General features: G+C 46.6%; 1 protein-coding gene across 1 annotated transcript in view; it reads right to left on the reverse strand.

Annotated features, from left to right (window-relative positions):
- Nucleotides 1–13479, reverse strand: part of LOC117515355 (transcription factor SOX-6-like) — a 420160-nt gene extending 406681 nt beyond the window's left edge. The window contains exon 1 of the mRNA XM_034175874.1: nucleotides 13213–13479. The gene's annotated coding sequence lies outside the window, so the exon portion shown is untranslated. The remainder of the gene's footprint in view (nucleotides 1–13212) is intronic.
- Nucleotides 13480–15226: the final 1747 nt, after the last annotated feature.

Genomic DNA, 15226 nt, shown 5'->3' on the forward strand with positions numbered 1-15226 from the left:
CTCCTAAATTGCCGACAGTCTTATTCCTGTGTGACACCGGCTTTTACTGCAATTCCAAAAATTAATGAAAAAAAGAAGTAGTACCTTAGATTTATCTCAATACATGTTGTGTGCACATGTACCTAAATACTCTGTAAAGTAACAAGCCAAGTTTGAATCAGGACTGGTGACAGGCACTGAACAATTGTGAAGACAGAAATCGCTAGTCTCTTACAAATGTTTCAAAAACCTGACCAAGTCCCTGAATACAGCCACAGCACAAGGACAGTGTCACATTTTTTAACCCTAAAAATGAGGGTCACAGATACTTCAAATCCGGAGACAATGCCTTACAGGCAGAGCAGTGAGAAGGTCTTCTTGCTTTTTATTTTATGTTTTGTGCCAATCCTTTTGACCAAAAAAAAAGTCTCAATAAAATGGTGATGTGGCTAGAACAATGACAGCAACTATGTTGGGAAAGTGTAGGTACACGGACCCACAACAGGGGGCGCAAATGAACGGAAAATGGAGTAGGTCAAATAACAACACTTTACTGTTGTGAATGTGCACAACAAATACAACAGATTGCAACAATAGACAAGAGTCAATTCACAAAGGTGTCGTGTGGGCAGGCTCGAAGATAGGAGACGCCTGTCCAAAGCAGAACCGGAACCACACGATTTCCTCCGCCACCAGACCCCGGGAATACTGGAGCCGCCAAGTCCCGAACTCCCAGGTGGCCACTGCCTCCGCGTGTCGGACCCGGAGTACAGAGGGGTGAGGTGTGATGCGGTTTAATTCGGGACACGTGAAACACAGGATGGATCCGCAGTGAGGCCGGAAGCTGAAGCCTCACTGCGGCTGGACTGATGACCTTAAGGATTTTGAAAGGGCCGATGTAACGGTCCTGTAGCTTGGGGGAGTCCACTTTGAGGGGAATGTCCTTTGTGGATACCACACCTCCTGCCCTGGCCGATACACAGGGGCCGGGGTCCGCCGACGGTCTGCATGGGCTTTTGCCCTCGTCCGGGCCTTTAGCAAAGCAGAACGGGCGGCACGCCACACCCGACGGCACTTCCGTAGGTGGGCCTGGACCGAGGGCACACCGACCTCTCCCCCACCACCGGAAACAACGGGGGCTGATACCCAGACACACCTCAAAGGGAGAGGCCGGTGGCTGAAGACACCTGGCTGTTATGGGCATACTCGATCCAGGCCAAGTGGGTACTCCAGGCCGCCGGGTGCGCGGCAGTCACGCAGCGCAAGGCCTGTTCCACCTCCTGGTTTACCCGGTCTGCTTGCCCGTGGTCTGAGGTGGTACCCGGACGAGAGACTCACCGTGGCCCCCAGTTCCCGGCAGAAGCTCCTCCAGACTTGCGAGGAGAACTGGGGACCACGATCGGAGACGATGTCTGTTGGAATCCCATGCAGCCGGACGACGTGGTGGACCAGGAGGTCCGCTGTCTCCTGGGCTGTTGGGAGCTTCGGGAGGGCCACGAAGTGGGCCGCCTTGGAGAATCGGTCCACTATCGTGAGGATGGTGGTGTTACCCTGGGACGGCGGGAGGCCCGTGACAAAATCCAGGCCGATGTGGGACCAGGGGCGATGAGGCACAGGCAGCGGCTGGAGCAGTCCTGATGCCCTGCGATGGTCAGCCTTGCCCCTGGCGCAGGTGGTGCAGGCCTGGATATAATCCCGGATGTCGGCCTCTAGGGACGCCCACCAGAAGCGCTGCCGGACAACTGCCACGGTTCTTCGCACCCCTGGATGACAGGAGAGCTTGGAGCCGTAACAGAAGTCCAGGACTGCAGCCCTAGCTTCTGGTGGGACGTATAGTTTGTTCTTCGGCCCAGTTCCGGGGTCCGGGCTTCGTGCCAGGGCCTCCCGGACGGTTCTCTCTACGTCCCAGGTGGGGGTGGCCACGATAGTGGACTCCGGGATGATGGGTTCCGGTGGATCCGACAACTCCGCCTTGACTTCATCTTCATGTACCCGGGACAGGGCATCCGATCTCTGGTTTTTGGTCCCGGACGGTAGGTGATCCGGAAGTCAAAACGGCCGAAGAACAGTGACCAGCGGGCTTGCCTGGGGTTCAGCCGCTTGGCGGTCCTGATATACTCCAGGTTCCGGTGGTCAGTGAAAACCGTGAATGGCACGGACGTTCCCTCCAACAGATGTCTCCACTCTTCAAGAGCCTCTTTCACCGCAAGGAGTTCTCGATTGCCAACGTCATAGTTCCGTTCGGCCGGGGTCAACCTGCAGGAAAAATAGGCACACGGGTGAAGGACCTTATCGGTCTTCCCGCTCTGGGAAAGCACAGCTCGTATCCCTGAGTCCGAGGCGTCCACTTCAACCACTAACTGGCGACTAGGATCGGGCTGCACCAGAACGGGTGCAGACGAGAAGCGCCGTTTCAACTCCTTGAACGCGGCATCGCAACGATCCGACCAGGTGAAGGGGACTTTTGGTGAGGTCAGGGCTGTCAGGGGGCTAACTACCTGACTGTAGCCCTTAATGAACCTCCTGTAGAAATTTGCAAAGCCGAGGAACTGTTGCAGCTTCCTACGGCTAGTGGGTTGGGGCCAGTCTCTCACCGCCGCAACCTTGGCCGGATCAGGAGCGACGGAGTTGGGGGAGATGATAAACCCCAGGAAGGACAAAGGTGAAACTCACACTTCTCGCCCTTCACAAACAGCCGGTTCTCCAACAACCGCTGCAGGACCTGACGTACATGCCGGACATGAGTCTCAGGATCCGGAGAAAAGATGAGTATATCGTCTAGATATACGAAGACGAATCGGTGCAGGAAATCCCGCAAGACATCATTAACTAATGCTTGGAACGTTGCGGGGGCCTGCCGAACGGCATGACCAGGTACTCAAAGTGACCTAAGGGGGTGTTAAATGCTGTCTTCCACTCGTCTCCCTTCCGGATCCGAACCAGGTGATACGCATTTCTAAGATCTAGCTTAGTGAATATTTGGGCTCCATGCAGGGGCGTGAACACTGAATCCAACAGGGGCAACGGGTATCGATTACGAACCGTGATTTCGTTCAGCCCCCTATAATCAATGCATGGACGAAGTCCGCCGTCTTTTTTACCCACAAAAAAGAAACCTGCACCCATCGGGGAGGTGGAATTCCGGATCAACCCGGCGGCTAAAGAGTCCCGGATGTAGGTCTCCATTGATTCGCGCTCAGGTCGTGAGAGGTTGTACAGCCTGCTGGACGGGAACTCAACGCCTGGAACCAATCAATGGCACAATCGTACGGACGGTGGGGGGAAGGGTGAGCGCCAGATCCTTACTGAACACATCCACAAGGTCATGGTACTCCACCGGCACCGTCCCTAGATTGGGCGGGACTCTGACCTCCTCCTTAGCCTGGGAACCGGGAGGAACCGAGGAACCTAAACATACCTGATGGCAGGTCTCGCTCCACTGAACCACTACCCCGGACGGCCAATCGATCCGGGGATTGTGTTTTAACATCCCGGGGAACCCTAGAATCACACGGGAGGTGGTAGGAGTCACAAAAAACTCGATCTCCTCCCGGTGATTTCCTGACACCACCAGAGTTACTGGTGGTGTCTTATGTGTGATCGGAGGGAGTAGGGAGCCATCTAGTGCCCGCACCTGCACAGGCGAGGTAAGCGCCACCAGAGGGAGCCCTATCTCCCTGGCCCATCTGCTGTCTAACAGATTCCCTTCAGAGCCCGTGTCCACCAGTGCTGGGGCCTTCAGGGTTAAATCCTCATAAAGGATTGTAACTGGGAGTCGTGTGGCAATATGGGTATGTCCCACGTGAATGTTTTGACCCACCCCTAACCCAGTTTCTAGGGGCGGGCGTTGGTGTTTTAACCGCTCTGGGCAGTCCCTCACTTGATGCTCTATTGAGCCACAAACAAAGCACGCTCCGCGGGCCAGCCTCCTTTGTTTATCTGGTGCCCTAAATGTGGCCCTGCTCGTGTCCATAGCTTCATCAGCAGGGGGAGCTGTAACCACACGGAGCGTAGAGGCCGTGGAGCGTGGGGAGGGCGGAACTCGATCGGAACCGGAAGGGAGAGGGACGGCGCGTGCCCGGCCACGCCCTTCGTCTCGTTCCCGACGGCGTTCTTCTAACCGATTGTCTAATCGTATAACGAGATCAATAAGCCCGTCTAAATCCCGCGGTTCGTCCTTGGCCACCAGGAGCTCCTTCAGGACCAACGACAGTCCGTTTACGAAGGCGGCACGGAGGGCAGTGTTATTCCAGCCGGACCTCGCAGCCGCGATGCGGAAGTCGACTGCATAAACAGCTGCGCTCCGGCGCCCCTGTCTCATTGACAGCAGCATGGCTGAAGCGGTCTCTCCTCTATTTGGGTGATCGAACACTGTTCTGAACTCCCTCACAAACCCATCATACATCAGAAGGAGCCGTGAATTTTGCTCCCAAAGCGCTGTAGCCCAAGCGCGTGCCTTGCCGCGAAGCAGATTAATTACATAAGCTATCTTACTAGCATCAGTCGCGTACATGACGGGACATTGTGCGAAGACGAGCGAACACTGCATAAGAAAGTCCGCGCATGTCTCCACACAACCCCCGTACGGCTCTGGAGGGCTTATGTATGCTTCAGGGGAAGGTGGGAGGGGTCGTTGAACGACCTGTGGAACGTCACTGTTGCACACAGGATCGACAGGAGGGAGAGCTGCAGCAGCGCCCTGAGGGTGCGCTTCCACCTGCGCGGCGAGAGCCTCCACCCTGCGGTTAAGGAGGACGTTCTGCTCGGTCATCAGATCCAGCCGAGCCGTAAAAGCGGTGAGGATTCGCTGCAACTCACCGATCATTCCTCCTGCAGACGCCTGTGCGCCCTGCTCTTCCATTGGCCGTTCAACAGCCGGTTGACGCCCCACGGGGTCCATGACGTTGGCCGAGATATCCTGTTGGGAAAGTGTAGGTACACGGACCCACAACAGGGGGCGCAAATGAACGGACAATGAAGTAGGTCAAATAACAACACTTTACTGTTGTGAATGTGCACAACAAATACAACAGATTGCAACAATAGACAAGAGTCAATTCACAAAGGTGTCGTGTGGGCAGGCTCGATGATAGGAGATGCCTGTCCAAAGCAGAACCGGAACCACACGATTTCCTCCGCCACCAGACCCCGGGAATACTGGAGCCGGCAAGTCCCGAACTCCCAGGTGGCCACTGCCTCCGCGTGTCGGACCTGGTACTGCTGGCGAGGAACAAAAAAGCAATTAACTGAGGATGCGTTTGCACCCAGGAATCAGTTCGGCAGGAAAGCTACCTCCACCTCTCGTTGGAAAAGCAGTCCACAATATAATGCACAAAGTCACAAAGGATACTGTCAAAACAGTCAGCTGAGGTACGTTACCTTCCAGGTAGAACGATATCTCGGCAAAGAGGTGGAGACGTCGTCCTGCTGATGTACCCCTGCTGATCAGGTGATTGGTAACAGCTGTTGCAGGTGATGTGTGACAGCTGTCACCCTGGCTGCTCCTGTGAGGCGGCTGCGCCCTCTGGTGCCTGGAGCCCGCACTCCAGACAGGGCGCCCTCTGGTGGTGGGCCAGCAGTACCTCCTCTTCTGGCGGCCCACACAACAAACTAGCTGGGTCGTGTTGGTACCTCTGGCTACTGACACCAGAGGGCAGAGGTAATGTGATTGGTTTCTTTGTACGTCTTAAATCAAAAAGTATAAAACGAATTTTGACAAAATGATTATATTTTGTGACAGATTTGGACCAGATTCCCAAGCCTCTCTTTGATCTTTTCCTTTTACCTTTCTCGGACATACTACAACAAGAACCAGCCCTGTGACATCATAAAGTCCTATATATGCTTTATTACCACAACAAAGGGCTACACTCTCCTCTCTCCCTTCTAACGTTAAAACAGACACATTTGCAGGAAATAAAAAGTTAAAAAGAGGCTTTTCTGGCATTTTCATGCAAAAACAATGATAGCTACACAAATCTTTGCGTACAGTTTTGTAAACAATCTGTAACTCTGTTTGCTGGGGCTGGAGCTCTTCATCGTACCTGACCTGGGACATATTATGTTTAGATTAATATTTGTTCCATCTGATCGGCCTCAGGTTGGATCTCAGATATAAGCGGTGTGGACGGACGTATGTGACTCATCAGCTCTGATCATGTGGTTCATAATAATGATTACGTTTTCTGTGGGAGGACAGAGGTCATGAACTGTTCCTTTGGGGTTTTTCTTTATGTTATTACTAATTTATGCATGTCTGTTTTGCATACGCTGTTACAGGTCAGCATTTTGGATGTGAATGCAGGCCTTCAGGTCATGTGGGTTTAATGCACCAAAAAAAAAAAAAAGAAAAGACAGTAAGTTGAGTGAGAGAGACTAAAGTCGAGTTGAAGGAAGGAGGAGGGAATCAGTAAAGGCTCGTGGACATGCAGACATGCTCCATGTGATTTCCTTCTTCTGTAAAATCATCACGAGCGGGGTAATGGCCAAAGCATCTGCTGCTGCTGCTGCTGCTGCTGCAGTCCAAGGCCTGACAGAAAAAGAGCCACTGAAACATGAGTGTTGGTCACCTGCTCCCTCTATAGCAAACCCAATGTCTGCAGTCTGATTGAACAGTAACCGACTTCAGCGTTTCAATCATGTCATTTACATCTACAACGTAACTAATTTCTGCAGTAATGTTTCCTTTTTTCTTCTTCTTCTTTTCTACCCCTCTTTGATCATTTTCATCTGGCTGCTGCTCCTGGTCAGATATTAAAATCAAGTCCAACAGATACAAAGCCAAGCTGATTTTTGTTTTTTAAGTGATTCTTCCTGCTTTCAGTGAAACAATAAAGTTGATGTGATTTCCATGTCCATAACATCAATGTGACCCATTGGAGTAAAAGTAAAAAGGTCTCAAATGATAAAATAGCATCATATTTCTAAATACATGCTAAATATGCTAAAATGCCCTCGGCAGTATGAGCATCGTCTTCTTCATAATTTGCATTTGTTCAACTGGTATCTCGGTACAAACTATATATATATATACACACATAAATCAATTATACATTTATTGTTATTTACATTAATTATTCAGATCCTATTGTTTTATTTACAATTTGTACATGTTCAATGAAGCCCGTCTATTTTGTCATGTGATAATTTCACAAAGACCACAATAGAAATAAGCATTATTGTGTTATCCTTGTATCAGTGATACTGTATATTCACCTCTGTAGGTTTTATTGATGTTGCAGAATAAACTCAATCAATCACTCATAAACAATATTTTATTCACGTTTTAACAGAACTGGCAAGAAGGCATGGGCATACATGAGCTTTTGACAAGAGCAGAAATTAATATTAAGTTAGCAGAAGTTAGCGTGCACGCTGATGTCCTCCGGATGTCTTGTAAATCACTCCAGAGGTGTTAACAGGTTATAAAAACAGCATTTACAGTTTTAGAAGTGTTTATTTGTCTGTAGCTTTTACATGATATATGAGAAATATGTTATATTTACACACAAACGAAACTGAGTTAGCAGCTAGCTAGACCAGCCAGTAACGTCACCACACTGATGTCCACGGGATGTCTTGTAAATCACTCCAGGGGTGTTATCAAGTTACAAAAGCAGCATTTTCAGTTTTAGAAGTGTTTATTTGTCTGTAGCTTTTACATGATATATGAGCAATATGTTATATTTACACACAAACGAAACTGAGTTAGCAGCTAGCTAGACCAGCCAGTAACGTCACCACGCTGATGTCCAAGGGATTTCTTGTAAAACACTTGGAAGGTGTTATCAAGTTCCAAAAACAGTGTTTTCAGTTTTATAAGTGTTTGTTTCTCGCTAGTTTTTACATAATATATGAGAAGTGTGTGTGTGTGTGTGTGTGTGTGTGTGTGTGTGTGTGTGTGTGTGTGTGTGTGTGTGTGTGTGTGTGTGTGTGTGTGTGTGTGTGTGTGTGTGTGTGTGTGTGTGTGTGTGTGTGTGTGTGTGTGTGAAAACAAATTTACAAGATTATCAATAAGTGACAATATGTTATATTTCTAAACATTTCTGTCATCTCTGAACTACCAGTTATTTTCATCCATCCATCCATTTTCTGAGCCTACTTATTCTAGTTAAGGGTCATGGTCTGAATTGGGGGGGGGTTCTGAAGTCTGTCCCAGCAGTCATTGGGTTAGAGTGGGATTGCTCCCTGGACAGGCTGCCAGCCTGTCACAGGGCCAACACATATCGACAGACAAATTCATTCACATTCCCACTCAAATTTACGGTCAATTTAGTCACCAATTCACCTCTTCTGCAATTGGGCAGGCGATGGTCTAGTGGTTAAAGTGTTGGTCTTGAGACCAGAGGATCCTCAAACCCCAGCCTAACCGAAAAATACTAAGGGCTCTTGGACAAGGTCCTTAATCCCCTAGTTGCTCCCGGTGTGTGGTGAGTACCTTGTATGGCAGCAGCCTCACATCAGGGTGAATGTGAGGCATTACTGTAAAGCGCTTTGAGCATCTGATGCAGATGGAAAAGCGCTTTATAAATGCAGTCCATTTACCACTTATCTACATGTGTTTGGAAGTTGGAAGTAGCCAAAGCACCCGAGGAGAACATTCAGACTCCACACAGAAATAACCAGACTAGATTTGAACCTGGAACCTTCTCTCTGTGAGGCAACAGTGCTAACCACTAATCCACCATAGTACCCTCATTTATATTCAGCAGCCTTGATCACACTGCTTTCTCGGACATCCTGAGAATTTTCCCATCATAGCCAGCCTATACACAGATACTGTGAGTGCTGTGCACAGTGGAGGCAGAGACTCTGACTTTTTCCCAGTGAAAACTGACATTAGTCAGAGGTATGTTCTGGCTCCAACACTGTTCAGTGATTGCATGGACTGGGTGTTAGTGGGGTTGAGGAAATCAGCGACTTCTTTGTTGCTAATCTAGCAAGGACAGGTTTATACTGACCTTGACCTTGCAGATGATTCTGAGAAACTGAATGACAAATCAGAGTGTCTGGGTTTACGACAGTCCTGGATCAAGATGAAGAGTCAGGCTTTGAATGTCTTCTTGGATGCAGCCATCAGAAGTGTATCTGTATGTGGTGAAACTGATGAACTTGTAGAGACATTCATTTATCTTGGCAGTGACACTCATGTCTCTGGGTCCTTAGGCTTTGAGATCAAGAGGCACCTGGGAAGAACTTGTGGAGTCATGAGGTCACTGGAGAGAGAAGTTTGATGATGCCGATATTTTTGCAGGAGAGCGAAGGACCAAGTCTTTAAGGTCCTGGTGCTGTCTGTCTTGCTGTATGTAGTGAGACCTGGATGCTAACCAGTGACCTAAGGTAAGGACTGGATGTCTTTGGTACTAAGTGTCTTTGGAGGATCCTTGGGTATCACCAGGAAAACTTTGTATTAATCCAGCCGTTACTTATAGAGACTAAGCGGAGGGGTATCATTTGCATTGTGAGGCATTTTGGCCATGTGGCGCATTTCTCTGTGCATCATCCAGTGTGCAGGTGCCAGAGTGTTAAGGACCCCAATAGCTGGAGAAGGCCAAGGGAGCTCCCACATTTCACCTATCTGTGGCAGACAGATGGTTATTTTAGAGATGTTGGAATGGACGGGTTGTCTACCTGGGTGGTTCCCATTCAGGACCCAATGCAGTTCTGTGGTGTTGTGGATGCTGTGACGTGAAACACCAGCACATGTTCCCAGACTCAACTTGGAACTCCATAAATGACAGATTTCTGTGATTTCTCAGTTATAATCAGCTATTCAGAAGTCAAAGTCAGAGTGGAAAAGTAATGACAATAATAATAAGAAGAAAATGACTGAAACAGCATAGAATGTTAACCTTTAAGAGGACTGATGCCACTCCTTGTTTTGCTTCCCGCGGGCCTGTGAGTGTGCTCACGCTGCAACAGTCCTTTGACAAACAGTCTAACACACACACTATACATTTGAAAAGCTTTCTCAGTCTTTCACAGGTGCATAACACCCATTGTTAATGTTGCAACCAGGAAAAATTGAGAAGCAGGTCAAGGAGATGCATGAAGTTCAAGATCTGCATCAGGACACAAAACAATATGGGCGGCTATGAACAAGGACACAAGGAGATCCTGGTATCATGAAATGACATGAGGTTGGGTTGCTCCATGCTGCTCTTTCACTCCAATCTCACTCATGATACCATCACAAAAATGTGGCGCTTTTCATGACGAGAGCATGAATTCATTTTGTGACGGGAGCACGAAACGCTCGCAATGGTTAGGGTTAGGAGAAGGGGGTAGGGTTAAAAATAATAGAATTAAAAAAACTTGCCACGAAAATGTGGCTCATTTCGTGACGGGAGCATGAAAAAAGCATGAGATGGTGCTGCGTGGAGAGGAGGCTGTTACGAGGAGGTGCTGGTGTGTCAGGTGAGCTTTGTCGTTAGATGGTGGGGAGCAGGTGCTGAATCAGAAAAGGTCACACCAACGACTGACAGCCACTTTTCACTGGTTGGGAAAACGAGCGGAGCTGAAACGCTGGCGAGGTCAACTGCACGGTCATGTGAAGGTGGAAAGCAGAGGAGCATCTACACATCATCATCACACAAGCAGTACAAACGCTCAACACGCACAGACACACAGAGAAACATCTCACAAGTGTGGACGAGGACACACACAAATAAAAACACACTAGAAAAAAAAAAACAGAACTGCACTGAGTTCTGTCAAAACAGTACACACACACACACATTGTTTTGTTCACTAAGTTTGCATTAAAGTTGAGAAACTTTTGGGAATCTGCCAGCTTTCTTCATGTGCTCATTATCCCGAGGGCCTCAACCTTTCCTTTTCTGCAGCAACACTGCAATTTGGGTGTGTCGTTGGGCCGGAGATAAGTATAGGCTGACGAGTATACGCACTTCACCCAGGGAGAAATACTTAGGCCTAAATGTTTAATTTGTGTTTGCACAACACGTGTCCAATTTGGAGGCCGATGTCTTCTACAAAGAGCCCGACTACAAATAATTAGGACTCTGATCTGCCACAGCTGAGGGAGCATTTCCGAAAAAGGTGAAGAACTTCCAAAAAAAAAAGTATAACTGCGGTCAGATGGAAGATTTGTCTCAAAAGGCAGGATTAATAAAATGGAAATATTTGTACTATTAGGTTGTACTTCATCATGTGTATCTCCTCCTCTGAGGTGATCAGCAGGATGTATGTTATTCACTTTTATGAAGAAGAAGCGCCTGTCAAACTTTGGTATTGATCAGGAGCCAAATGTGCTCTGGATCATTATTTTTTTTCAACATTTGATTTTTTTTAATTTTCCTTTATCTATTTACTTATTTATTACATTCATATTAATTTCTCAAATGTGTGGATTAATATTCATAATGATTATGGTGTGATCAAATATATCCCGATGAAGAAATTATCACATTTTTCTTTTTATGAGGATACAAATGTGGATTCTAGGTGATTTTTGTACATTATTTTTAATAGGGGATGAGACATTCCTGGAATTAATGAAATTTCTCACATCTTTGGGCTAATATTCATGAAAAATGTGCAGCGGTCAAACATAGCAAGATGAACAAACCCATGTGTACCTTCTCTGTAATTTTTATACTAGCCAAGAGTTTAATTCGCTTGTTTCCAGAGGGAAAAGTCTGTGTTTCAAGACCACCCGTGACTGTTCTCTATGTAAAGAGGGGTAGTATCAGGAAGGGCGAACACCATGAAACTTGTGTCAAATCAACATGTAGCTCCATAGTAGATCTGCTGTGGTGACCCCAAGTGAAAAAGAGAGACACCGAAGGCAGTTATATTTTTACAGAGAAATGAGGTGTTCTTGGAATTAAGAGCAACTTCTCAGTATGTGTTGAGCTGATCTTGAAGAAATTACTTGAATGACCAATTTTTACAAACAGGAACAATCCGTTAAACTCTGGGATTGATCAGGATTTTAATCTTGATTGTGGATTTGTTTTTATTATTATTATTATTTTTATTTTATTTTTTTCACCGTATGATATGAGGCATTCAGATCTATTTATAAAAAAAAATCCACATGCTCTCCATGGAACTTAAAGGAATGATCAAACTGGCAAAATGGAAGATATTTATATACTTTTGGGGGTGATCAGGATTCAAATGTGAATTCTGGATGACTGATTTACTTTTCAATGTATACGGCAGAAAACGTCTGTGAATTTGCTTAATTTAAGGGTTAGCTGTTGCTGTTTAATGCCACACAAATTAAAAAAAAAACCTGGCAGCTATGCGCATTCTGATCATGTGCATATTTAAAATCCAGTAAATTCACATAACTTTTTTTTTTACATTTTGATCAGTTTCTCAAAATGTTTTCACTTGAGCTGATAAATACTGTATTACAATCCAGATGTGCTCTCTGTATCATTTTATATTCAATGTTTTCTAATAATTTGACTCAGTCAAATCTTCATATGAATCTATACACAGGTCCAGATCTGTCACTGTGGAAATACACAGACAGACTGCTGCTTATTGAACTGCTGCATTATAAGAACCATCTAATATTGTCAATAACAAAGATCAAAATTCCAGGATGTTTAGGCCTTGGCTGAGGTATGCACTTCTAGTTTATCAATAAATGATTGGATTTCCTGTGGATGTCTGGGTAACTCCACAGCTGGTGATGCTCTGCAACTAAAGTCAGAGTGTCAAAGTCACAGTGTTCGTCCTCCTGTGGCCTTCGTCTGTTCAGTTTCTCTCTTAATCTGGCTCTCTCAGCTGTCACATCCTTCAGTAATTGTGTGTTTCACCTTATCTGCACTGAAGTGTCCTCCAGAGGAGAATGCATCCCACTCAGAAATGTCTACACAAAGTGTTGCATGTTCTGTGTTAGAGGTTATTTTAACACATTTTTATAAATGAGATTTTCAGAAGACTTTTTAAAAAGGATTAATTGTGGTTTTTTTTTTTTTTTTTAATAAATTCTCATTTTTTTTAAAGAATTAAATGTCATTTTGAAAATCGTTCTACTGGATCCAGACTTGGTTCGGGTCTTTGGGGGCCGTTTGAGGCTTATTTTACGCACACGGTTTATTAGAGTGAGTCTGTTGTCAGCGCGGATCCGCTCAGTAGGAATAAAAAAAAAAAGAATCTGCAGGTCTGAAAGCGCAGCGATGCAGCCCGGGACAATGTGCTGAACACGCAGCCTATATATAAGTCTGCCATTTGGACGCTCTAATGCCACTTTACCTTATGAGGGAACTTCAACCCGCAGCACCTGCTCAAAACAAAATGCCACAGCAGCTCAACTTCAGCGCGGCCCCTGCCGGATTGTTTTTCAGAAGGGGGAGTGGTGCTGGTGTCTATAAATTGTTCTGTTACAGTCCAAACAATCAAACAACTTGTTGTTAATCAGTATTTAAAGCGCAGACGTGCGCACCGCGGAGATCCGTTCCGCGCAACAGAAGTGAAACTCCAAACTGGCCTTCGGGTTATTAAAAAAAAGTAAAACTTCAAAAATCTATCCATCACGTTTCCTCTTCTGGCGCATTTTTTTTTTCATTCTTCTTTTCTTACTCGAAAAACCTCCTTGTTATCTGGAGCCGAGCAGCACCTTATCGCGGAGCAGAAACTGCGGGGAACACCCTGACTGAACTATCAGGCTGATCCAGGCCGCCGCCGTGCGCACTGTCCTCACGCAGCGCGTGTCACTCACACGGCAAACAACACCCCCGTCCGGATCAGCAACTGTCCGCAGTCCCGCACGACTCTGTGTGACGTCATATAAACCACACTGACACTTCTCGTGGAGTTGTTTTAAAACTTGACGCGCACATTCCTCCCCGGGATCAGTCGCCGTGATCTCCAGGAGGGAAAAGTTCACATGCACGGGTCCTAACGTACCCCCCCCCCCCTTCTCTCTCTCTCTCTCTCTGTTTTGTAAGTGCTCTGCGGGTCAAGGCTGTGTTTTCTGGATGTGCAGATGAGGTGAGAGCGCGCACGGAGACCACAGCGAAACAGTAGCGTGCACGATTACGGACAGAAAGATACCGTGTCTGAGGATGACAACATCCATCCTGAAGACCGATGAACTCTTCAAAGCGCGTTTCTATAACTGTGACATCTAAATTCCACTGTGCGTATTTTGGATAATTTTGCGCAAAGATATTTTAGTTGATGATGATTCTTTTATGATGAGGATGTACACAGCGGCAATAAATGTGCAAATGCTGAGTGAACCACCAAAACAATGAAACTTTCACATGGTGAGAAGTGTGATTAATTTGCACCTGGACGAAATAAAGATTTTTAAAAAATTAAAAATGCCATGTTTTGTTATATTATTGTGGTTTATTTCGATGAATGAAGGCCATACTTTGATTTTTGTAGCATCTCTCCTAAAAATGAGTGAAGGTTTTTACTAGTTTTTCTTCAATAATTTCTCGACTTTGAAGGTGATTTCAAAATTGAAGTTTGAACACGTGAGAACAACCGCCGTGTTTCGCTCCATTTAAATAAGAAGTGTGTGTCTGCAGCCACCGCGGGGCTCGGAGTGTTTTAACTTTTGCTGACATATCCGTTTGTGATTATTCTAAATGAATTCTCAGGTGGCTGTATAATGTGACAGTCTAATCACGGAGCACTGATGTGGTTCTGATCGCCCTGATAAACGGTGCGCACCGACTTTTAAAAACAACCCACGGGACACGCGCGCGCTGTGACTGTGGACTTTTCTCACCTGGATTGCGCTCGCTGCCTGTTGCTGCTGCGGATTGTCCGGAGCGGTGATGAAAAGTTTCAAACGACGAAACGACACCAGAGGAGTCAGAGGAAGTTGTCTTCTAATCCCGTGCGTAAAGTCACCATCGCTGGAGCGGCGCGTGGACTTTGGTAAACTCCGCTGGTTTTGCGCCCCGCCGAGGAACAGAAGCAAAAAAAATAAAAGACCTCAGAGTCTCTGTCAGCTCTCACACCGGGGGGTGTTTTACACTTATCTCAACTTATTTTAACTTATTTCCCGTCCGGCACAAGGTAAAGGTTAAGTGAGAGTGCGGGGCAGAGCCAGGCTCAGCCGCAGGATAACCCCTCCTCTCTCTCTCTCTCTCTCTCTCTCTCTCTCTCTCTCTCTCCTCTCTCTCTCTCTCTCTCTCTCTCTCGTGCGCGTGGTTACCTTTGACAAAAGTTAAACCCGCTGATAGTGTTTTCTATATTTATAAAAATTCTACAATATCTGTAACACTTTAACAGTAACAATAACAAAACT

This window comes from Thalassophryne amazonica, chromosome 8, assembly GCF_902500255.1.
Source record: "Thalassophryne amazonica chromosome 8, fThaAma1.1, whole genome shotgun sequence".
Taxonomy (NCBI): domain Eukaryota; kingdom Metazoa; phylum Chordata; class Actinopteri; order Batrachoidiformes; family Batrachoididae; genus Thalassophryne; species Thalassophryne amazonica.